At 40.4% G+C, this 23634-nt stretch overlaps 1 non-coding gene and 1 pseudogene across 1 annotated transcript; both read right to left on the bottom strand.

The window, feature by feature from the left end:
• Positions 1-6484: 6484 nt before the first annotated feature.
• LOC109446444 (cytochrome c oxidase subunit NDUFA4) lies at positions 6485-9524 on the bottom strand (annotated as a pseudogene).
• A 12937-nt stretch (positions 9525-22461) lies between these two features.
• LOC141567074 (U2 spliceosomal RNA) lies at positions 22462-22652 on the bottom strand. Its single transcript, XR_012489470.1, has one exon. It is a non-coding gene; the product is annotated as a U2 spliceosomal RNA (small nuclear RNA).
• Positions 22653-23634: the final 982 nt, after the last annotated feature.

Below are 23634 nucleotides of genomic sequence, written 5' to 3'. Positions count from 1 at the left end.
CCAGATGGGAGGGGGTTGGGGATAAATGAAAAGGGGGAAGGAATTAAGAAGTACAAATTGGTTGTTTCACAGTAATCATGGGGATGTAGGGCATAGCATAAGGAATATACTCAATAATATTGGAATAACTATGTATGGTGTCAGATGGATACTAGATTTGTTGGGGTAATAGATGAGAGGGAGTTGGGGAGCAGGTTAGAAAACGTGAAGGGATTAAGAAGTACAAACTGGTAGTTACAAAATAGTCATGGGGATGTAAAGTACAGCATAGGGAATATAGTCAATAATATGATAATAACTATGTGTAGTGCCAGGTGGGTACTAGACTAGTCAGGGGGATCACTTCTTAAATTATACAAATGTCTAACCACTATGCTGTACACCTGAAATTAATATGAAATAATACTGAATGTCAACTGTAATTGAAAAAATTTAAAAAGGAGATAAAAGGTGAAGGGGAATAAGAGGTCCAAATTTCCAGGTATAAAATAAATAAGTCATGGGGATGTAATGCACAGCATAGGGAATACAGGCAATAATATTGTGATAGCGTGGTACAGTGTCAGACGTATCATAGTGATCACTTCCTTAGGTATATAAAGGTTGAATAACTATGGTGTACACGTGAAACTAATATAATATGGTATGTTAGCTATATTTTAATAAAAATATTTTTAAAATAAAAGAAACTGTATACATTAAACAACGCTTCATTCTCCCTTCCCCCCAGCCCCCGTCAACCACTCTTCTTCTTTCGGTATGTATGAATTTGACCGCTCTAGGTACTTCCTATAAGTGGAATCATACAGTATTTGTCTTTTTTTGAATGGCTTATTTCACTTAGCCTTTGCACAGCAAATCTCTGTGATAGAAAGTTCTTCTCATTATCTGTGTATGTTAACTTCCTCCCCTCCCTCAAATCTTTAATCAAATGTCATCTTCTCTATAAGCCTACCCTGACCTATGTAAATTTGCATCTGCCATCCAACACCTACAATGCTTGATTCCTCCTTACCCTCCTTTAATTTTTATTTTTTTCATACTTTTTACCACCTTCTCACAGACTACAGGGTTTACCTATCACATTGTCTCCCTCCACTAGTCTCCCTCCTGCCATTATAAGGGCAGGAATCTTTATCTGTTTTATTCATTAATGTATCCCAAAATTATAGAATAACATTAAATGCTTAGTAATTTCTCAATGAGTATTTGTTGAATAAAAAAAGGAAGGACCAAATATGTGAGAAAGAGAAAGAAAGAAAAAAAATAGAGTAATATGTTCCTGGTGTTTTAATAAGGGCCACAAAATTCCTAGTGGAAAGAGACAGCAACGTGGCATATGTGCTAAAATTGCTCATGATGTCACGGTCTTGAGTTTCCCCTCAAAGCAGAGATTGATGGAAAATCATGAGCACAGGTAGTTTATTTGGAGACTATGATCCAGGGAGCAGCAGTGAGGGATCAATGAGGCTGAAACAGAGGAAGAGGAAAGAACAATACAAAGATGCATTGCTGAGTTTGCCACCATTGCAGGTGACTTGTGTCTGACCCTGCTGCAATCTTCTGAGTAATCTTAGGAAATGTCAGAACTGTCCACCCAGGGGACAATAGGGAGACAGATGAAGTTTATTCACTGGCCTCTGTCTCCAGTGGTCAAGGGTGACTCCATAGATGTATCTGCAGGATGTAATGCATGGAGGTCAAGCTCTTGGCCCTAGAAAAGCTTAGGGGTGGAAAGCAAGGTAGATGCCGCACTGAAGGTGAGGTGCTACCGGATGACACCTGTGAGAAACCACCTGAAGGACACATGGAACTCGTCACGAGGCGTGACTAATAAGGTGCAAAGTGAGTGGGAACAGGTATCCTATACAGGTGCCCACCATACTCTTCACACCCCCTTCCTGACTATAATTTGATTCTTTCCTTTGCTCAAATGCTTCCAAATATCTAATGTTTCAATATCTTACATTTGCCCCATCTTGAAGCCTAACTTAAAGGAAGAAAATGAGAAGGAAATTTAGGTGTATATTGTTTCTAAAAGAGAAAAAAGGATGAGGAGGCCCAATCAGAAGATAATTTGCTATTGGACTAAGAACAACCTGGAGGAGGCAACAACTGACCCCAAATTCCTGTCACCTTAAATGGTCCAAGAGACGTGATCCAGAGATCAATGAGTATAGCAGATACTTTATGAACAAAGTCTGTGAAGTGTTTCTGGAGGACTGGCAATATTGCAACCTTTACTTATCCAAATGAGGCAGCAAGTAGATTGGGAGACCTAGATGTTGGGTGGAGCTGTGGCGGGAGTGGCTGTGGGAAACCACCTGCTCTTGACTCTCACCAGGGAGTGGAGAGGAATCACTGCGCATGTTTTGAGCCCGTCATACCTCCTCAGTGGATGTCAGAGATTAGGCGTATCAGTCACTTGATGGGGCCCACAGCACAGGGTGTGGGGTTGCAGGGATCCTGAAGGAACATATCCATTTATGCGTTCATGGTCCAATGAGAACAGGGAAGCAGAGGAGGAAATAGAGGCAGAAAGGATAATTGGTTGAGACTTGGAAAAATCTGGCAGGTCAAAACCATTGGACATGAGGTTTGGCTCCTTGGAATGGTTTACTCTAAAAAAAGGGGGGGGGGAGAGGGGAATATGAAAGGAGGTGGAGAGGGATGTAAGAAGCAAAAGGGATTTAACTAGGACTGAAAATAGAGAGGAAATAGCTAACATAAATCAAACTAATAGAGAGAGAGAGAGAGAGATGCATGTGTACACACACTGCAGAAACCACACACACATTTGCTGCCCTCCATTCGTACCTGTCCAGGTGTTACTCTTACAGGAAGCCCTGCCTAACCCCCTAGGTTGATGTGACAGTTCTGTGCACAGCCCCGCCCCCACCCCCACCACAGCCTCAAGTGGCATGTACTTGTCTGTCTCCTCCTTCAGACGGTTAATTTCTTGAAAGCAGGGACCTTGGCTCTTCCTTGTATCAGTGTCTAATTCAAAGTACATTCTCAGTGAAGAAATGTTTGTTAAAAGAATCCACAATTCCTTCCATGTATTAAAGGTGCAAAAATAAGTCCAGAAAAGCCAAATACAGAGTGAAGTAGTTGTGGCAACAGACAACACAAAACAAAATAAAAAATATGAAATCCTTATTAAAAATACAGACGCTTTGTTTTCACACTGAGAGATTCAAACTTCTTATCTCTCCAATTACAGTTCCAAGTTTCAAAAGAAAGAACTGTCCCAGGAAATTCTTGCCGGCACACATTTTCATAAAATTCTGAGTACTACATTATTTTCAGTTTTCAGACATATATTCATAAAAACTTTCCATCAAGAATGAGAGAAGAATGAAGACAGTGCAGACATGGAAACATTGCTTCATGACTTCAGCGATTCTGACTTAGCAGGTTTCACAGGAGCCAAATGAATATTCGCTTCCCAAACACTTCCAGAACTGTTGATATAGGTGATCCAGGGGCCACGCTTTGTGGCAAAGCTGCTGTACATTTATTGAACTATAGACTTATCCTGACCACCTGTCTTACAGTGGTAATTGCGTCCAAGGGCATACAAGCATCATCAAGCATTTTCATCAGGGAGCATGTTCTCCTGAGGCAGGAGGGCCAGGAAGTACCATGATCCCATGCAAGGCTCTCTCTGCCCACGGCAGGAGGCAGAGAAGGAAGAATAGGTGCAACCCAGAGGGAAACGGACTTGGTGGGCCAGAAACAAATGGACTTGGTAGGTCAGAAACACAGTGCAGGAGAATGCCCCATGGGGGAAATATATTTAATTTCTTCAGAGAAAAGGTTACTGAGGAGCTGTCCTAAAAGACGGTGGGTCTGGGGGGTGAAGACGTGCTGGAGAAAAGAAAAGCATAACAGTTGAGCAGAGGTGTAATAGAGAAAAGCTCCACAGGACAGAGTATTCTTGGGCTGGAGAGTTTCACTGATGGATTTGAAGAAGGCCCCTAGTAGTTTAAATACTTGGGCACAGGTGTAAGGGAAATAGCTAAGCCCACCATACAAAGATGAAAGATTTTGAGTAAAACAAAGTTATAAAAAACATCTTGAAATGAAAACCCTTCCTGTTACTGAATCCAGTCAGCAGCGCCTTCCATTGCTGCGTCTCCCATGATATTTACCTGGAGCAGATTCCCCACGATTGTCTAACACGAGTGTCTCCTCAGAGGACCAAACCATGTGATCCAAAAGAAGCACATCTCAGAATTTTCAATCATCATCAGAAAAATAATGGTACCAAGTAAGCCATGAAAAGATGGCAGGGGTGCACCTTGGGCTCAATCTGGAAAATCTAGAAATATCTAAATTAGTCTGATGCCATGAGTAGCTCTGCCAAGAGTGAATTTGCATGAGGGTTGTTGGGACTGAGTAGGATTATTATTTTTATTTTTTTGGCATGAAGAAATGCTAAGTTTCTTTGAAAGATAAAAAGTTGATGTTTTCAAGAAAGAATACTAAACTGTTGACAGAAAAGGAAATGAATTCAGCCAGGTCAATGGGAGAGTGGACACAGTGAAACAGGATCAACATTGCTGGAGTGATTCTCTACCAGTACAAAAATTTTAAAAAGAAATTGGACAGTATATAGCACACACCCTAAAATGTTCTACAAAACTTTTGACCCCAAAACTTTACTTCAGAGATTGTATTCCAGGAAATAATTGAAAACCTGGCTATTTATCAGTGTTATTTAAAATACCACAAACACTGAAGAAAAATATCTAAACATCTTTATAGTAAAAAATTAGGGTTTGGGGCCATACAACACCTGGACATCCTTATGATTTAGGGGAAATCTCAAGAGGTAAAGAACCCAGGGCTGCAGCTCCCACTGTGCAAGACAGCCAAGCCATGTACCTGCAATGTTGGCTCCATCACCCGGAATTTTGAATATTGACAGTGACACAAACAGCCAGAGATAGTCAGAAATGAACAGTAATTGACAATGTTTACCCTGAAAATTACTGAATCACAACGTCATTTAAATTCATATGTTCACTATGTGTCACACATGAAAATTAGGACATAAATTAGAATGGAACTGGACTTTGAGAATTATACTGAGGATACGTGGAGCTATGTACTGAATTGTTTCCCTCCAAAATTGATACATTGAAGCTCTAACCCCCAGTGTGACGATATTTAGAGATGGGGCATTTAGGAAGAAATTAAGTTTAGATACGGTCATCAGGGTAGGGCCCTCACGGTGGCATCAGTGTCCTTATAGGAAGAGACACCAGAGAGCCTGCTGTCTCTGTCATGTGAGGACAGAACAAGAAGGCAGTCATCGGCAATCCAGAAAGAGAACGCTCAGCTGGGAACCGAATCAGCTAGCACGTTGGTCTTGAACTTTCAGCCTCCAGGTAGTAACAAATACATTGTTGTCATTTAAGCCACTTAGTCTATGGTATTTTGCTATGCCAACCTGAGTTGACTAATACATATGGGAAGATCTGGAGAACTTGAAATACCTTGAAACTTCCACTGCCACCCTGATCTGAGGAAGCTGTCCCCACAGCAAAGGCCCTCTAGGAACCTCATATGAAGAACTTGCTGTGCAGGAAAAGCCAATTCTCTTTACCCTTCACTTTTCTCTACCACTAATTTTATAACTAGAATCAGATCCCAGCATGTTTTGGGAATACGATTCCAAAGTCAAACACTTGTAGAGGAGATTTATATACCAAAGGAATTGCTGGACTCTACAATTTTAGATCAGAAAAATCTGGGAAATATGTGTGGAAATAAATTCTGAAGGTGCTCAAACAAGTTGCACTCAGTATGAGTACACTGGCCAGAGAGTCTCGGTTTGATAAACTAATTCAAGCAGCTACAGGTTATTTTCATTGGTGTTTAAATAGTTTTCCTGAAATCTAGTCATAGCAGTGGACAACACTTAATGAAGCTGAGATGCCGGGAAAAAAAACGAAAAAAAGAAACACCTTGGTATAATAAATAGGAAGCTACATAAGAGCTCATAAAATAAGAATACTGGAATGGATTAATCATATGCAGCTCATCCACCATCCAGCATCATGTTTGCCCTCTACATGAATGATGTGACATGACCTGGAAATCAAGATAAAAGTTACCCTAGAAACCTTGGGAAGATACCTGTATATCACAGAATGGCATACAAATCCCATAAAAATACAGGGACATGCCAATGGCAGAATATTCTCTCCAAGGTGAAGGGCAAGTTGCTATGCAAGGAGCCTCCTACCACAAAGAAAGGCACAATGCTTCCTCTTTGGTTATTGGAGGCAACATGTAAGCCTGGCACAGTCAGTCAGAGGTGAGTGCCCCATCATCTTGGCTACATCTTTTCTCCCTTGATTCCTCAGTCTTCCCATCAATTTCTTTTTTTTTTTTCAAGTTTCAGATATTTATTAATCAGTGTAAACCGCAACATAATACACCAACATGATTTCATGCATTTGGAGGAGAAATATTTCCTGGTTAAGTGGAAAATTGTGCAGATGGCTTCTGGAAGACCTTCATTCTAAGCAGCTTTATAGTGAAACATTTCATTTAGAAGTCTGGACCTTCTTTCTTCAGTTTGCTGTAATCTACATTCACTGAGTAGAACTTGTATTGATCATTGGGACCCAGTTTGTTCCAGGGTTCTGGGTTATTCTTTTTATCCCAACAGACATCTGGATTGAACAAAGCATGACATACAGCGCTGCTCCAGTACCTCCAGCTCCAATAAATACAAAGCAGGGGATCAAGATTGGATGTTTCCTGGCCTGACCTAGTACTTGGCACAGCACAGTTGCAGCAGTGGGCTCGGATCAATACTCTCAACACAGTGCTTTTCTGCTTCCCTTGGCCAGAGTTGATTTTTCACATTTGCATGCAAGAACCCTTACTGGGCTTGAGTTTTACTCAAGAATCCAAGTTAAAGAATAGAAAAAATTACAGTTACAATAAGTTCACAAGCATACAGTGAGAGTATATAATAGTAACTGAAAATGGCAAGATACAAAATGTTACATACAATTAGAGAGTGCTATAAATATAAAAAGTGTACATAGAAAACACTGGGAGAACATATATCAAATGTAGATAATGGGAAAATGGATGCTTTTTTCTTTTTCTTGCTATGCCTATTTCCAACTTTCTATAATGAATACCTAATTCATTTATAATAGAAAATGCTTATCTTGTAAAAATCACATTAGCAGGAAGATAAAATTTGAAAAGACTTTATTTATTAGACATCGTTAATGTTTTTTTGTGTTGAGTTAGAATAAAATCCTTTCTAATAATAATTTAAAAAAACACCTGTTAAAATAAATGAATCAATACAGAAAATTCTTTGAGCCGCTAAGTCACATGTAGTACTCCTCTCTGGAACTGTATTTGTTACTGTTCCTGCTCAGCTCGTGGAAATCGCTAAACAGTGCTATGGAAAGGGAAATGCAAAGGGTGCATTCAAATGAGACACTAGAGCCTAGATCCTTGGTGTATTTGTTTCCTACTGCCGCTGTAACCAGTTACCACAAACTTAGTGCTTAAAACAACACAAATTTAGTATCTTATAGTTCTAAAGGCTGGAAATCTAAAACCCATGTTGGCTGAGCTGTGCTCTTTCTGGAGACCTTAGGGGTGAGTCCCTTCCCTTGCTTTTTCCAGCTTCTAGAGACCACCTTCATACTTTGTTTCATAGCCCCTTCCTCATATCACTCAGACCTCTGCTGCCATCATCACACCTTCTCTGACTCTGACCCTTCAGCCTCTCTCTTAGAAGGACCTTTGTGACCACAGTAGGCCAATCCTGATAATCTAGGATAATCTCCCCATCCCCAAATCCTTAACTTCATCCTATCTGCAAAGTCCCTTTTGCTATGTAAAATAACATATTCATAGATTTCAGAAATCAGAGTATGGAAATCTTTTTTTGGGGGGGGTGTTGGGAGAGGCATTATTCTATCTACCATACTTGAGCTTTCAAAACTTCAGCTATCAAATTTAAGATGGGACTTTCTGAAATGAGAGAGGGAATATGAATCAATCCTCTCAGGGTAATTTTTGCCACTTCATTTCCCAGGGCCTGGTCATGGCACGCCAGGCGCTGTTAAAGGAACTGAAATGGCCCTCCCAGCCCTCAAACAGAGTTTCCTGACATTGCATTTAAAAAACAGAATTGTTGCTGTTTTGTTTTGTTTTGTTTTGTTTTGTTTTAAGTTTAAAGACCACTAAATGCTCAGGCAGCCTGAAAATTTTTTATTTTGTTGTTGTTGTTGTTGGGGCTTCTTTCTATTGAACTAACCTGTTTCCTGACAATATCCACCAGACAAGAGAATGTTACACAGTTATGTAATAAAATATTTATTATCTCCCAATAAAATATTTCATATCTGCTTAGAAGAGAAGCAAAGTATAAGACACGTCATAATGTAATTAACTAGACATCTCGGGAAAATAATAAAAGAAGAAGGTGATAACTGAACTCTATTCTGGGATGGCTTTTGCCTAATGTCAGCAACAGTTATATCAGAACAACTGAAGAATCTTCTTTTCACAATTATTTTTACAGTATACTGACAGTCTAGTTGAGTTGGAGAGAAATTGTGTATGTTGTATGTTTCATATAATAGGCTATTGCTTCAAGGATCACAACTGTATAGCACTTTAGTATCACAAAATGTTTCCACATACATTACTTAATGTATACAACATTTAATGTGTTTAATGGAATAAATATTCACTTTTAATAATATCTTTGTCTGCATTAACATTTTAGCTTAGCATCAGAGCAGTATGATAGTCATTAGTTAATAACCAGCTTCCCTCCCTACTCCACCCCACCAAAAAACCCAGATTTGTAGCAATTTCAGATTTCCATGTGGGATTACTCCCACCACAGTTGATTCGAAGCTATCACTGCATCACTGAACAGGGAGTTAGGAAGAAATGTGCAGAATATCATTCCAACTTAGCATTCAAGCTTCCTGTTAATGGACTAGGAACCTAGTAGACGTCATTAAAAAGCAGACTTAACAATTCTCTTTAGCTCAGTAGACTTAACTAAACTAGCCTTTGAGGAAACATCAAGGTGGTACTATGAAGCTGAAACCAGCTTTCGCAGGAGTTACAGCATGTGGTTGTATCATGCTTTGCCCAGTTGCCTGAGGCCTCTTCTAGCTGCAGTGCACCTTAACCTCCCATGGATAACACTCGTTACTTACTCTTCAATGAAAGATGGCCCTCAAGGATCAGCTTGCTTCGCCCCCATGGGGTGCTTATCTAAATGACTCAAGGAGTGCGGGATCAAGAAAGCCCAGCTCCCTTGCCTTGCGTCTTTCCCTGTGGGGTAGACTGAAGCCAGTCTTCTCTGGGACTCCGCATGGAATCACACCCTTGGTTCCTTCATTCCTTTGTGTTTGTCCAGGGAAGATTTCTTTAGCAAATCACTCACACCTAATCCTCACCTCAGGGTCTGCTTCTGGGCGCCCAACCAAAGACAGGTACCGGGATGACCACATCAGTTCTTCTTTGCCTTTAATTTGCTCTTGGTTCAACCTCACCTCCTGATGCTTTAACAAAACTACTTTCCAGCAATCAGTGCATGTTTATCTAGAATTTCTGATCAATTATGAGAACTCAATGTATTTATGACACAGAATATTTAGTGGACATTTAGGAGATGGGTAGGCTGCCAAATTCTGGAAAATGTGCATGTTAAACTGTTTAACTAAAATGACAGAAATGTGAGGTGTTGTTACACATATTTTGTGAAGATTCTGGCTCCAGGCCGCCCCAACATAGTATAGGTCTATAAAGCCATACCACCCGCTTCGTTGTTACACCCAGTCATATGGGCAGCATTTTGGAAGATGCCCAGTGAGAAAGCTATGTGATAATATGGGGACCATGTTAATAACATAAGCTGACTAGACCTCTCCTTGCTGGGGAAAAAAAAATTATCCCTGCTCTCAGTGGAAAAGATTTAATTTGTCTTTGGAAACACATCCTGCAAGGTCTGTCACGCTTGTGAAGATGATGCCAAGTGAACAATCTGTGACAAGAAAACTCTACAATTTACCCATAACAAAGCAAAGGGAAGGCAGGGCTCCTGGCTCCTGCAGACGTTCTTTGGCTCCACACACACACCAAATCAGAACCCAGGGGGATGCTTTTGTTTCCTAAAATATAATTTTAAAAAACCCTAATACCAGGAAATTTTAGAGAGAAGTCCTCTGTAATCAGCAGTAAGAGTTCCTCTCGATGTATGAAACACATGCCTGTTGGCACTGGTACCTGACTGAGGTGAAATGGATAAAATCGTGTCTTTCTCTATGTAAATTTTAAAACTTAAACAAGGTAAAATGCACACTACTTGATTGGAAAATGGGAAGATACAAAAAGACCCCGTTAGAGCCTTATCTTGTCATCTGGAAGAGAGACGATTAAATTCTCATAGAGCTTCCAGAGAATACTTACAAATGCAGTCAGAAAGTAAAGTAGATACTGGCAAGAAGCACAAAAAATAGAAACAAACTGGAAATATTACAGAACTTTATATAATCTGTGTCCACATATGAACTATTACTTCAATTATTGAAAAAAATGCAGTCCAAGCATACATCCTCAGGCACCTTGCACGTTGTTGTCTAAAGATAGCATATAATGGATTAAATCTTGAAAAATTCGTTTTTATTTTACCGATGTTGTCACACCACCTAATTATGCAATTTTCCAGTTTAAGGGAGGAAAAATATTTCAAAAGAATACAGATTTTTTAAAGTAGCACAGACTGGAAATAGGTTAGCAGATTAAGGAATAAAAGTTGTTCGAAGAATGTTAATATTATGCTAACTCTGTACACAATGGTGCTGAGAAAAAGCATTGCAGAAGGCTGCCAAGGTCATAAAAATCAATTACAGACTTGATGTACCTAAGCCATTATCTTTCTCGGCACAGACATGACCAAGATTGTTATGGAGTAGTTGTTTATGTGTGTTCAAACCCATTGCTCACAGAGAGACAAGTCCAGGGAAAAAATATATGCATGTCACACAAATATTGTGGTTACATGGCTTTTTTACTGTCAGGGAAACCCAGCTTTAGTGAATTCAGTGCCATTAAGGGAGGACGTATGTTTCTACATCTAGTGAGAAAAAGAGAGCGAGAGCGAGATGAAACATTTGAAGAGAAGAAAGTGTGGTCATATAACAAGACCATTTGGCTTCAGAAGCAGTACACCTATATCTAAAACAAACTAGATTATTTCTTCTCCAGTGCAAAGCCTTAAAGGAGCCTTATGACTGTTCCTTCCAAGCCCATTGTGTCTTTATCACCTTCCCCACAGAGGTGTACTGGTCGCAATTTAACTGCAATCGCTTTCAGTTCCCATTCATGGGTTGGTATTGCCCCTGACCTTCACCTTTCAAATCCCACTTCATATTTACCGAAGTTCTCCGCTGTGGGTATGTGGATTAGTGATAAGTAGGGTGGGAGGGGTGGAAGGAAAAACTGCAAGCAGCAAAGCCTAGTTGAAATGGCCTCATAGAGACATAAGCTGTGACAGACGACTGAGTTCAGAGCTTCTCCCAACCCTGTCTTCCTCTGTGCTTCACAATGGCGCCCTCAGTGAGCCTCCATCCAACGCCAGACAGACAGGAGATGAATGCGGAAAACAATGAGCAGCAGCGTTAGTTTTGAACTGTGGGTGACAGGTTGCTGACAAGCTTTGCTTGACACAAGGCTGGCAAAAGACAAACGAGGAAACTGATAATGAGACATTGTTTGCACACATGAATGGGCGCCCAGTGAAGACACATGAAGGAAAGGTCACTAGGCTGAATGCATGACTGACAGAGCCCAAGAAGGTAAAATTCACTCACCCTGAAAGGCATATGACCGTGGCCAGCAGCGGCAGAGGGCTGGGAAAGTGGAGATGCCCTCCCTGCACATCCTGGCTCCCCCAACAGCTGCAACAGAGGCAGGGCTCAGGAGGCCCCAGTCAGCGGCCACAGGCCAGCGGCTGCCCAGGGGACATGGGGTCACAGCCCTGACCCTTCAGGCCTCCAGAGTCCTGTCTAAGGACTCAGCTCTGCTCCTGGGTGTTATTTAACTTTCCAGAGAGCCCACAGTGGGTGGCGATTAGCGTTCTGATAATCCTCAGTATTGAGAATTACACAGCGGCTGAGGCTTCCTGACAGGAACTGAGGGGTGTGGATGAGCTCCCGACTCCCAGGAAAGTTTGGCAGGCCACACAGTGTCAAGGCACTTGGTAAAAGCGAGAGGAAACTCACTGAGGAGGAAAACTGAAATGACTCACTGGTCTGTTTGAGGTTAACTCAGATTATGAAAGAAAGAGCACCTGAGATCTGAGGCCCTCCTTGAGGGCACCTAGCTGAGAAACACATCTCAATGGAAGTGTTCCCAGTCCAATGCTCAAACATCAGTGGGCCTTCAGAAGAGAAGACGGTGCATTGTCTACTCCGTGTCATACTGTCTGTCCATGCGCTTCCACTTGGTTAAGTTGCTCACTTTGCATCTAGCGGGGAGTGTCACGTCAAACAGGTCTCCCAACCTCCTCTTTGATAGACATCAAAGCCAGCATGATTATCAACAGCCTGACAGCTCTATTATGACGAAGGAAACAATTCTCGACTGGTGCAAAGATCTGGAAACAGCTCGGTTTGTAAAATATGTATTTCAAACGACATTCTAGAAACAAAAACTATTTTTTTAAACACATTATGCGACCATTAGACATGAGTATATGGGAAACGAAGGCTGTGCTTTTAAAAGTCCTTGACAAGTTCTCTTCTAATGCACTCTGAGTCAACTCCATAAAGTTGGCGTTAGTTCTTTCAAATACCATTGCTCTAATGAAGGCTTCTATTGAAGACCTGCATGGCTTGTTAAGAACTGTCACCAAAAAATATCATCTCGTGATCTTTGATATTTTCTACAGTAAAAGAGCAATTAGAATGAAACTCTGCTTTGAGTTGAGCTTGAACCAATCCAATTAGTTCATAAATTAATAGCTCTTTGTGTTTTAACAGTAGGTGATGTTGTTTAATTAGTCTGTTTATTGCTCCCAGTCTTAGTTCAGAATTTCACATTCTGGTGAGTTAGAGTTTTAAATGAGTAGATGAACATTCATCTAGAAAAGTGTTGGTGCTCAAACCTCTGTTTGAACACTGGGGTGACATTAAGATTCCTGGGTGTAACAAAATTACAATTCTCTATCTCCTGAATTTATATTAACAGTATTTCTGGCAGGAGTCACAGATAAGCTCTATAGTACTCCAGGCCCACACAGAGGTTTTTGTGTTTTTTCGCCTCTTCTTTTCTCTTCTTTATTTTTTTTCTTCTTTTCCTTTCTTTTCTTTTCTTTCTTTCTTCCTTTTTCCTTCCTTTCTTCCTTTCTTCTCCCTTTCTTCCTTCCTTTCTTCCTTTCTTCTTTTGCCAGGACAATATAAATTTTTTTTTTATTAGTTAGCATCAAACCAAGTAAATTCATGTAGATCTTACATTCCAAAGGGCAGAAAGAGTGGAGTGGAGTAGTAGCTGTCCCTCTGAATGAACCAGCAGCCCTCCTGTTCTCCATCATCGTGAAGCCTGTGCTAGCTACTTCCTGTAAGTGCCGGGTCCCTGTAAGTGGGCACTCACATTTGCCCCTGCTTATCCACATACAGGGCCATGCAGTGTTTGTCTGGCTTCAAGGCTATATCTTTCTTAATGTTTCCACATCTTTGCAGTAGAAGTTCTATAACTGGGTTCTGCAATAACCTTTTCCCCTTTTCTCACCAAACACACTGGGAATATTATCAGTTTGCCAAATCTCAGGGTATAAATGGAATTGAGACCGAGTTCACCAAATATTCAGAGATAAAAGGAATTAAGACCAACATCAGCAAGAGCTCTAGTGCCAATGAACATAAAAATGTCTAAACATTGTCTATGATTTGGCCTAAAGATTGAAGCGTAGAAGGTGTTATTGAAAGGAAAAAGTAACATCCAGGAAAGATGGGGATAAAAAGGAGTGAGTGAGAAGGCAAAACAAAGGAGAAGCAAACACGAGGAAAGACACTCTGGTAGAGACACCCACAGTGCCGCCCACAACTCCCACAGGGGCTGCTCAATGATACCAGTTATCTACCCGGGATGAAAGCACCACATTAGAATAAAAGTGGATAGGGAGGAGGAAGAGGAAGTGAGAGTTAGGATTTTACCTACTAGGCAACAATATTATGGAATCACTTGGAAAATGAGCAGAGATATTCCATTTCCAAATCCATTAAAGAAAGAAAGTTCTCCTGAAATGTGCTCATTTCTCTCAAGGTTTTGCCGGTTTGGGTGCTTAAGGCCATCTAACGTCAGTAACAGACCCTAATCACATCATCTTCTACACCAATCACTCTGGTGACAGAAAAAAGCCAGTTCCATTATTTCAGCTTATCCCCAATATTTAATAATAGGAGACATTTTGAGGGCACTAACAGTACTTGTCAGGAACTCCTTTTACATGAGGCTAAAAACATGCCAGGAGTGACACTTGAAATTGATCATCCTTTTAGCCACTCTGTCAGGCTTCGGAAAATTAATGAGTGGGTGCAGAAGGGAAGTGGCTTACCAGAACAACGCACAGATTTGCTGATCCTGACTTGCTGAAATTCTGCTTAGCTAATGCAAAGCGAAACACTTCACTTCCCCACAGTGTTTACGTTCTACCCAAATCTTCCCTTGGGTTTCCTCCATTCAATGTTGCTCCCTCCTCAGGCAAGTACAAAAGAAAGCAAGAAAAGACACTGTTTTCAGCTGACAGAATGACACAACAGGCACTTTTCAGACTTAAACTACAAAATCTCTTTATAAAAACCAAGATTCTGAATGCTGAGTGACATTTATCCAACAATATTAATTAGGTGAATATGATGTCCACATCATTACTTGAGATGCAATAAGAAACTTACCGGGGTGAAGAAATATCTGGATCAGGAAGGTGATTCTCCCCGGGCAAGGTTTAGCTTCTGCATTCTGTAGGAATGCATTTCTACCATTTCTCCAAATATGAGAAACGTAACTGCCGGAGCTGAGGAACGCTACGATATTCTCTGTCCCTAAAATACTATAATATACCGACTTAAAAGAAAACATAAAAGAATTCAAAAAGTTTAAAGATAACAAGTTCCCACCATTAATAAGGCATTCTCCAAGTTATGACAATTGAATAATAAACATCCTTCCCCTGCAAACCTTAGGCCCTGGGTAAGCAGCTACAGTCGCAGAGCTGTTTCGGACAACACTGCCGCCTACTGGGCTTTTGAGGAAACTATCAGATCCCATATTTAGCAAGTCTTTTTCTCTTCTTGGAATCAGTTATAAGGGAACTTGAGCATATGTTACAATTCCACGTTTTTCTATTTCAACGCTCATTGTTTAAGTTTTAAAAAATCTATATTTTCATAAATTCTCTTTAATTCCCTTCCTCTTTTCTGTTTTGAATTCTTACCAAATTCATATAGAGAAAATTTCACTTGCTTTCTCCTGCTTTCTCTACACCCTTTTCTCTCTATTGCTTTGGTAAGTCAAAACACTTGATAAGAGAGCAGCAACTAGATAGATGCAAGGGAATCACTTTTGCCAACTTCTAGAACACTTAACAGTGTTTTAAAGTTATCTTCTGAATGAATTTACTAAACTTGTCTTCTAAGATTTCTTTCTTCTCTACCTCAACTACCAAAGTTAAAAAAAAGGGATTTAATAAAACTAACATCACAGTTAAAATCATAGGATTTTATGTTAAACTCCTTGGACTTGAATTACAGCTCTACAACATATTAGCTATGCAAACTTGATAATTTACTGAAAACTCCTTGTGCCTCAGTTTCCTCCTCTGTAAAATCAGCAAAATCATAGTACTTACCTTACAGGAATACTGTGAAAAGTCAATTAACTAATACTTGTCAAAGACTTAAAATAGGGCTGGCATACATAAAACGCTAATATTTTATTTTATTAGCAATATTGCAATATTATTTTCTGATACTACTTTTTTCTTTTTCTTTTTTTTATTGGGGAATACTGGGGAACAGTATGCTTTTCCAGGGCCCATCAGCTCCGAGTTGTTGTCCTTCAGTCTAGTTGTGGAGGGCACAGCTCAGGTTCAAGTCAAATCGCCATTTTCAATCTTTAGTTGCAGGGGGCACAGCCCACCATCTCATGGGAATTGAACTGGCAACCTTGTTGTTAAGAGCTCGCACTCTAACCAACTGAGCCATCCCACCGCTCTCTGATACTACTTTTTAAATTTAAATATTTGTGCCTAACCCACGCTTTGGGTTAAATTGGTTTCGTGGTTTGGCCTGGAGCCATAAGTACCACATATAACATTGCTCCAATTAGAAAATCTGTCTGGATTTTTAAAAAAATATTCAAACATTTAGAAGGCATCTGAGTTATAAATTAATAATTATCTGTTCACATTAACTTCACAGAGGCCAAGGAACCATTGAGTAGGGGAGTGAGCAAGATCTGGCTACAGATGAGATTAGAAAAGAATAATTTCCTGAAGTATTTTGTTTGGGTTTTTGTTAGAATTAGAAATATTGAGACACAAAGAATAGTGATGAAAATAGCATGTGCAAAATCTTAGAGGAATGAGCAAGTTGAAAGCCGCCAATGTCGATAAATATTTGTTAAAAAAAAAAAGGCAATTGAGTTTATTTTAATAGCTCCTAGTATAAACTCTTTTTCTTATATTCTAAAACAAAAAACTTCTGTCTTCAAACCCAAACTGTAATCTAGATCCAAAATGGAAAGTGGAATGTACTGTCAACATTTTTTTCCCATCACAGTATTTAAAGTGGACAAAACTTGAACACATTAAAAGAGACTTGCCTTCCATTTCCCATAACTCTCTAAACTGAGCAAGAGCTGATGCAGGAGATCAGAGCAGTGGGGGCGGGTCGCAATGGTGTATGCATTCATGGCAGCCATCAGAATCAGATGCCTAATTTATGGGCGCATAGCACAGAAAAGGAAAAAAATGTAAGTACTTACTGTAGCTGCTGCTGATTACTGACTATTCATTAAATACATATTTGGCTTGTGCCAATGCAATCCCAATGTTCTCTGTGAAGAAAAAGTCCATCCTGCAGTTTTCCTACAAATTATGCAGCTCTCTGTTTATTCTTCTTCAAAAACCCATGCCCCGCTTCATAATAAAGAGCTGTTTAAAGGTTCTTACAGCCTAGGGATTATAGCTAACATACTGGAATCACACAATTAAAGGGAAGCAAAAACTAAATTAAGCCTCCAAAAAGGGACACTGCCCAAGTAAGTGCTTCCCTTGTGCCCGAGGGAAACTCATTCTGACAAGTGGGGCTAAAACGTGTTCTGGTAATTGCTGCTTCCCCAGCACTGCTGAGTAATTGCTTTCCAACTTTGCCCTCCTGGCACACACGCATAGAGTTATCATGACGTGATCTCAAAATGATACCTAGACCCAAAGAGCAATGTTTTATAAATCCTGTAGTCAAGAAGCATGGGAAAGATTACCAAGAGAACTAATTCAGTTTTCAGTCTAGCAGCATCTTCGGCTTTCATCCAGAAAGGAAAGAAATGTATCCAGAATACCGGCATGGCTTACACCTTATTTTCTCTCTCTAGACAGCAGTTCACACAGCCAAGCACAGCACATCCAGAAGCTTTGGCTTCTCGGTGTCTATGCCCAGCCCAAGAAACAGAGAACATAAGAAATGTCCAGCTGGATCAGACAAATGGCTTAGATCATCAGGTCACTGGTGGAAGGAGATGTTCTTTCTCCTTGACATCAACCTCAAAAGAGGAAAGATTGACTTTGAAACACCTCTAGATTCCCTTTCTTTACTAAAGCTAGTATGCAGATAATACTGTTCCTTTTCCCCCTAAATCCTTCTTGCCCCATATATGCCTTTTCAGCTATACCCACCTCTTGAAGTTCCAAAAATGTATAAAGACTGCTATAATGCTAAATGCCTCCTTTGTTTGCCTTAGAACAACCTCTTTACTGATGGCTGGCACAGTGGTAAGCAAACAGAAGATATTTGGGGGGAAATACTTATCAACTGAGACTGGCTGGACTGGAAACATGCAGGGTGTGCCCCGAAGTGTAATTGTGCCACCTGGTTGGCTCACCTTGACTGAGTGTTTCACGATGCCAATGTGAATATTTTGGCTTGGAAGGGGAAACAAGCACATGATATCTGGGTCTCTTGCTTTTTAAATATTGAATTCCAAAAGAGACAAGACAGGATTTTCAGTGATTCCATTGGCTTAAGGGTATAGTTGAGGCTACTAACTCTCTTCATTGATAAAGCTGACCAGATTCCTTACCATTTGGCATACAATCATCCGGGGGGAAAAATAGGCAGATCTTGCTTCAGTCTACTTTAACCTCATTTTCTTAAGAAAAGAAAGTTGGTCATTATCTTTTCTCTGTTTCCTTGATCATCTGTAGCCATCCAGGCCTCCATATGTCCCACTGTACATTATTTTTAATAATTACCTCCTTACTTATCTCTGCACATTATACCCTTTCTTTTAATGACCAAACAAGTAATATTTAAACTCAGAAAAGGGATTTGGGATAGGTCATTTGTAACTGTGAAGCTTTGGGAGATTGCTTGAGAGACAAGTTCTAGGACCAACATGGGAAAATCACCAGGAATCCCAGACTAAATGATTTCTATTCCCAAACCAAGGCAAGTGTCACCAACTGAACTTTGAACTGCATGTATGTGAGCCCATGTCTTGCAAATGGAATTGAAACTTCAGTTTGTATGGGATTTGCTCACTGGTTAGACTAATTTTTTTCAGGTTTAAAGAAATCGATGTCACAACAGTTTTCATGCTATGAGAGTGTCTACTCAGCAAACCAACTGCTCTCTAAGTTATACATTAGTTTAGACAAAATAAAAAAAATAAAAAAAAACTCATCTTGCTACAATCATGCATTGATGACACTGATTTTTCACCCTTCCTGAAATATCCCATCCCATTCAATGGGTGAACAATATAATATCTGCTCCTCCTGGCTCAGAAATATAGACAACATTTGAGATTAATGTTCATTTTCCTTCTGCTACTGTCACAGCTTATCACTCCTATTTGATGGTAGGTAGAGCCACTACTTTGACTTATTGCGTTACTTATGTGACAAAAGCTAACCCACCAAGGTCAGTGGTTGAGTGTCATCCATCATGTTGCCAATACATCTGCCATGATTGATGGTGATGAGGCACTTCAGGGTCCCTGACTTCTGTTACTGTCATCGTTTTGCCTCTCAGCCACGCCAGGACTGGAGCCTCCAAGTACTTGCCATCTCATCTCATAACGGTCCTCTAACTACAATGCCTTGATAATTGGCTTGCTTTCACGGAGCAGTGGGAGACGAGGTCTAGCATTCTTGCTGATGGAGGAAGTATGCTGAAATGTATTTGGCCCAGGACGAGGACCCAAACTGAGTTGTAATCCTTTGCTTGAGTGTAAACATGGATGATTTTTACCCAAATCCATAGCCCTAATATATATAAACACATACCAAACATGAACGCTTGGGTGATATGAATAAACCCATTAAAGTAACTTGGAATTTTTAGTAAAGTTAGCAAATAGATCAGTGAATTGTTTAGCTTAAAAATGAAAAAGGAGTAATCTTGTTTTTGTAGATAACATGCATCTCTCAGAGACATGATTAAAATCCTAATCCTAGGTCAATAAACACAACACTCTTGATTTTCAAGCTTTTCCTCCCGGCAAACCTGACAACTCCAACACAGGCAGAAGCACAGAAGTCAATTATTGGGAAAATGCAACTGGACTGTGTGTACACTTTCTCTTCATCGTCCTCTCCTTTTAATCAATAGCACACTGAGTCTTTTGAATTAGGTTTACAAAGCTTTTTTGTTCTCACCTGTCGCTAAGAAAAATCATTCATGGCATCCTGGATCTGAACTAGCGAGACTGCATGAATCAAAAAGGTAAAAAACGTTCCCTCCCCAGGGAGGCTGCCAGCTGTCTCATTGATTCAGTGCTGCTCTCGGCTGATTTGGAAGCTTCTCTGGCACCCGTTCCAGAGAGCCCCGTATAATAAGGTACCACGATGCAAACGGTTACCAGGGAGAAACGGAACATCTGGTCTGGAACAAAGGCAAGTCCATCGCTAAGAAGCAGCCTGGCCGTCTGCGTCCAAGCGTGAATGTGCTGGGACCTGTCACCTGAAAGAGGGGTCCCTGGAGCGAAGTAAGTGAGGATAAAATAGAAACCACAAGGAAAAAGAAGCCCTGTGAGAGAAATGACCTTATTTTCTCCTCATTTTTGTTGACACGTAAAAGGGTAGTATCGCTCGGATACTCTTCCTCTTTTTAGATAGGAGTAGGAGCTCTATTTTTAAATGCAATCAACAATGATAAAATTGAAATTTTAGAAAGGAGAAATCAGTCTATTTGTGTCTTTATTCTCCTCTCTCTCTCTCTCTCTCTCTCTCTCTCTCTCTCTCATCCAAAAGCTCCCCTTGTCATCCTGCTGTTACAAGCAGAACTAATGATTGGCCTGTGTCCTGTAGAAGTATTTGAATTGCCAAGGACCTATTTCTGTGGACAGTGAACCTGAGCACAGTGAGGAAAAGCAGCATGCATGATGCCCACCGTGTGCCAGTTACCAAGCTGTGCATATACACTGGGCACTTTAGCGTCTTAGGCTGTCCAGGTCGCTTTGGATGCTATTGTTTTAGCTGCTTTAAGTACTAAACAATGCATTCAGGAAAAAAAAGAAGAATTTGATTTCCAACTACTTTAAAAATCCAGATTTAAAAAAAAAAAAAAAAGGCTTAGCCCGTTGACAAAACCCCTGTCAGAATGAGAGTCATTATACTCTATATACAGTCTGTGTACTTCATTCCTTTCCAAAGCCATCTGTCTGAATTTAATTCACTGATAATTTTATCAGTCTCCCCATGCTTTGCCTGAAACCTCTCCATTGCATTTTTCATTCTTCACAGATGTTAACTCTTTGAATGACAGTGTCAACGCATTTAGAATTTTGATAAAGGGTCCTCTCTCTGAAGGATCTCTCTCACATGCAGTGGCCCTTTCCATTGCCCTGTGGCACGAGCAGAAGGTGTGCTTCTCCTGGGCAAAGTCAGTCTAGATGCAAAATTGCATTCAGGACATTGCTAAAGAAGCTACCTGCAGTGGTGCCATCCGAGGCACACTCAATACCTATCGTTTTAAGATGCCTTTTTGGAAACTGAAAATCAGAATACATTTTTATTAGGGATAATTCCAACCTTCCTTCCTACCTAATTGATGCACATAACATTATCTTTAAGAAAATGCAAACTGTCAATGGACACGATAGATGCATGGAAAAAGTAACTTTTTGGATGAATTCTTTCTTTTAAAAAAATAAGACCATTTAAGTGCACTTTAAGGTTGTGCATAGGTAGTTTATCTCAAGCATAACAAATCATTTTGAGAATAGTCTGTTATTAGTTTCCAGATTAATTCAGGGAGAAGTTCTTTTTATAGTTGACATCAAATCTTGCTTTTTATTTTTCTCAATCAGCATTTATAAGCATCTTCCTGGAACAAGGTATGATGCTGGGCACTATGGAAGATGGACATGAAAGTTCCCAAGACACCCACTTTCCAGGAGCGTGGGACCTAGTCAGGAAGGTGGGACACAAAGTAGACCGTGACTAGTACAAAGTGCTAAACAAACACAAGCAAGAGACGGATTTATTGAACCAGAAATATCGGAGCAGACTTCACTGAAGAGATCAATTTTTACTTGGGCTCTGAAAATTGGGTAAGATTTTGAGGAGTACAGAGGAGAAGGAGGAGGTATCCAGGCACAAGGAACTTCATTTGTAGGAGCACAGATGTGGGTTACCACGGAACAAGGGAACACAAAGTGCGCCAATCTGGCTGAATTGGAGGGCATGTGAGGGAAGAGACTGGGGACAAAGTTAGAGATGGGAGGTAGAGACATGATGTAGAGACAAAAAGGTGCCATTGGTGCCAAAAGATGTCTGAGCAAGAATAAGACATAACGCGACCTGCACTATGAAAAGATAATGGCAGTCTCTGCAGGATGAATTAAAAAGGAAGACATTAAAGGAAAAATTTGGATATGTTGCCATAAGGAGGGCGAAGGAAGTCCTGGATGAGGGCAGGTGCAGTTGGAATGAAATTCAGAAAGTTTGTGCAAACACTCCAACCAAACAGATGGGAGAGATGTACTCAGATGAAAAGAAAGACTCTGGTGCGCTAAGGAAAGCAACCTGACAAAAGTGCTTTGCAGATCTGCCTCTTTCTAACTTAGCGGTTGGTCTCCCAGGTGTCACTGCAATTTTCCAAAGGAATCTACGTGGCCCTTTTTGGAAGTGTCTTCCTCATACTTGTGACTATTTTTTTCTTGTCAAGGGGGTGTATCCTTCCTGGAAGTAGAGCAATTCCAGCTCAATGCGTGGAGTGTACAGAGCAAGCTTTTATTCCATCTCCCTGCTTCAAAAATCCATTTACTACATTATCCTCGGATAGAGGATATATCAGATATTAAACTAATAAGAACAGATACTGCACTTGATCTTAGCCTAAAGGCCAAGAAGCAACTGAGATTATTTTTTGACTATTAATTTAGCACTGATGTTATTTTCAGGGCAGTTAGAAAGTTCCTGACACTCATTTGTGTTTGCAAACCCAGAACTTTCACTGGAAGACATAGTTGTGAAAGCCTAATACATCGACAAGGTAAAGGCCAAGGAAACAAGGTGTTTACTCCACAGTGGCCCAGGTCTATGCACATGATAGGAAGGGATGATGGAAGAGAATGTATACTGCCTTAATGAAAATAATGTAGATACCACCCAAAGATTAAAATGTCAAAAATTAAGAATGAAAATGTACTGCTTACAATTGGGGATGATGCTAATTATTATTGCCCCTACGAGGGGCAATGTGATTTGTCATGAACTAAAGATCCAAATCTTCTCAGGACATGATTTGTGTTAACTTTCACTAGCTTAGAGAACTATCTATTGCACTAAACTAGGTCCCCAGCCTAGAAAAACTGCTTTTAGAGCAAAGTGTATAAATGCTTCCAATAGGCAACTTAGGGGACAATTTGGCTTAATGTGATGTGGTGGGGAATAGCTGGCTGGTCATCCAACCCATTCTCTTCTTTCCTGAGTACGTAGCCAGACGAAGTTCCCCAGTCTCACTGTAACTAGAGCTGGAGTTCTGTAACTGACTTCTGCCCAACTGGATGTAGTCACAAGGGATGTTCTCCACTTACCAGCCTGAGAAGCTTCCAGCTTGATCCTCCACACTCTCATTTTTATCTTCTGGTGAAGTAGAGGGACAGAGAACTCCAAGGCCCCGGGGGGAAATGGGGCTACTAAAAGGAAGGATTGTGTGAGGCAAACATTTCTATCAACCCTGCCAGAAAGCAAAGCACTGTGACTGAGAAGCACACTTTATAAACTGTTATTGTATTCAGCCACTGAGATATGGAAGTTGTTTGTTACAGCAATTAGCCTGCCCTAACTGATACCTTTGAGGCTTTAAAGTCACAGATCTTTGTTTCGGCTCTGTC

This window comes from Rhinolophus sinicus, linkage group LG09 (genome assembly GCF_036562045.2).
Source record: "Rhinolophus sinicus isolate RSC01 linkage group LG09, ASM3656204v1, whole genome shotgun sequence".
In the NCBI taxonomy this organism is placed as follows: domain Eukaryota; kingdom Metazoa; phylum Chordata; class Mammalia; order Chiroptera; family Rhinolophidae; genus Rhinolophus; species Rhinolophus sinicus.
Note: the sequence above shows the minus strand (reverse complement) of the source record. Positions and strands in the feature narration are given on the sequence as shown.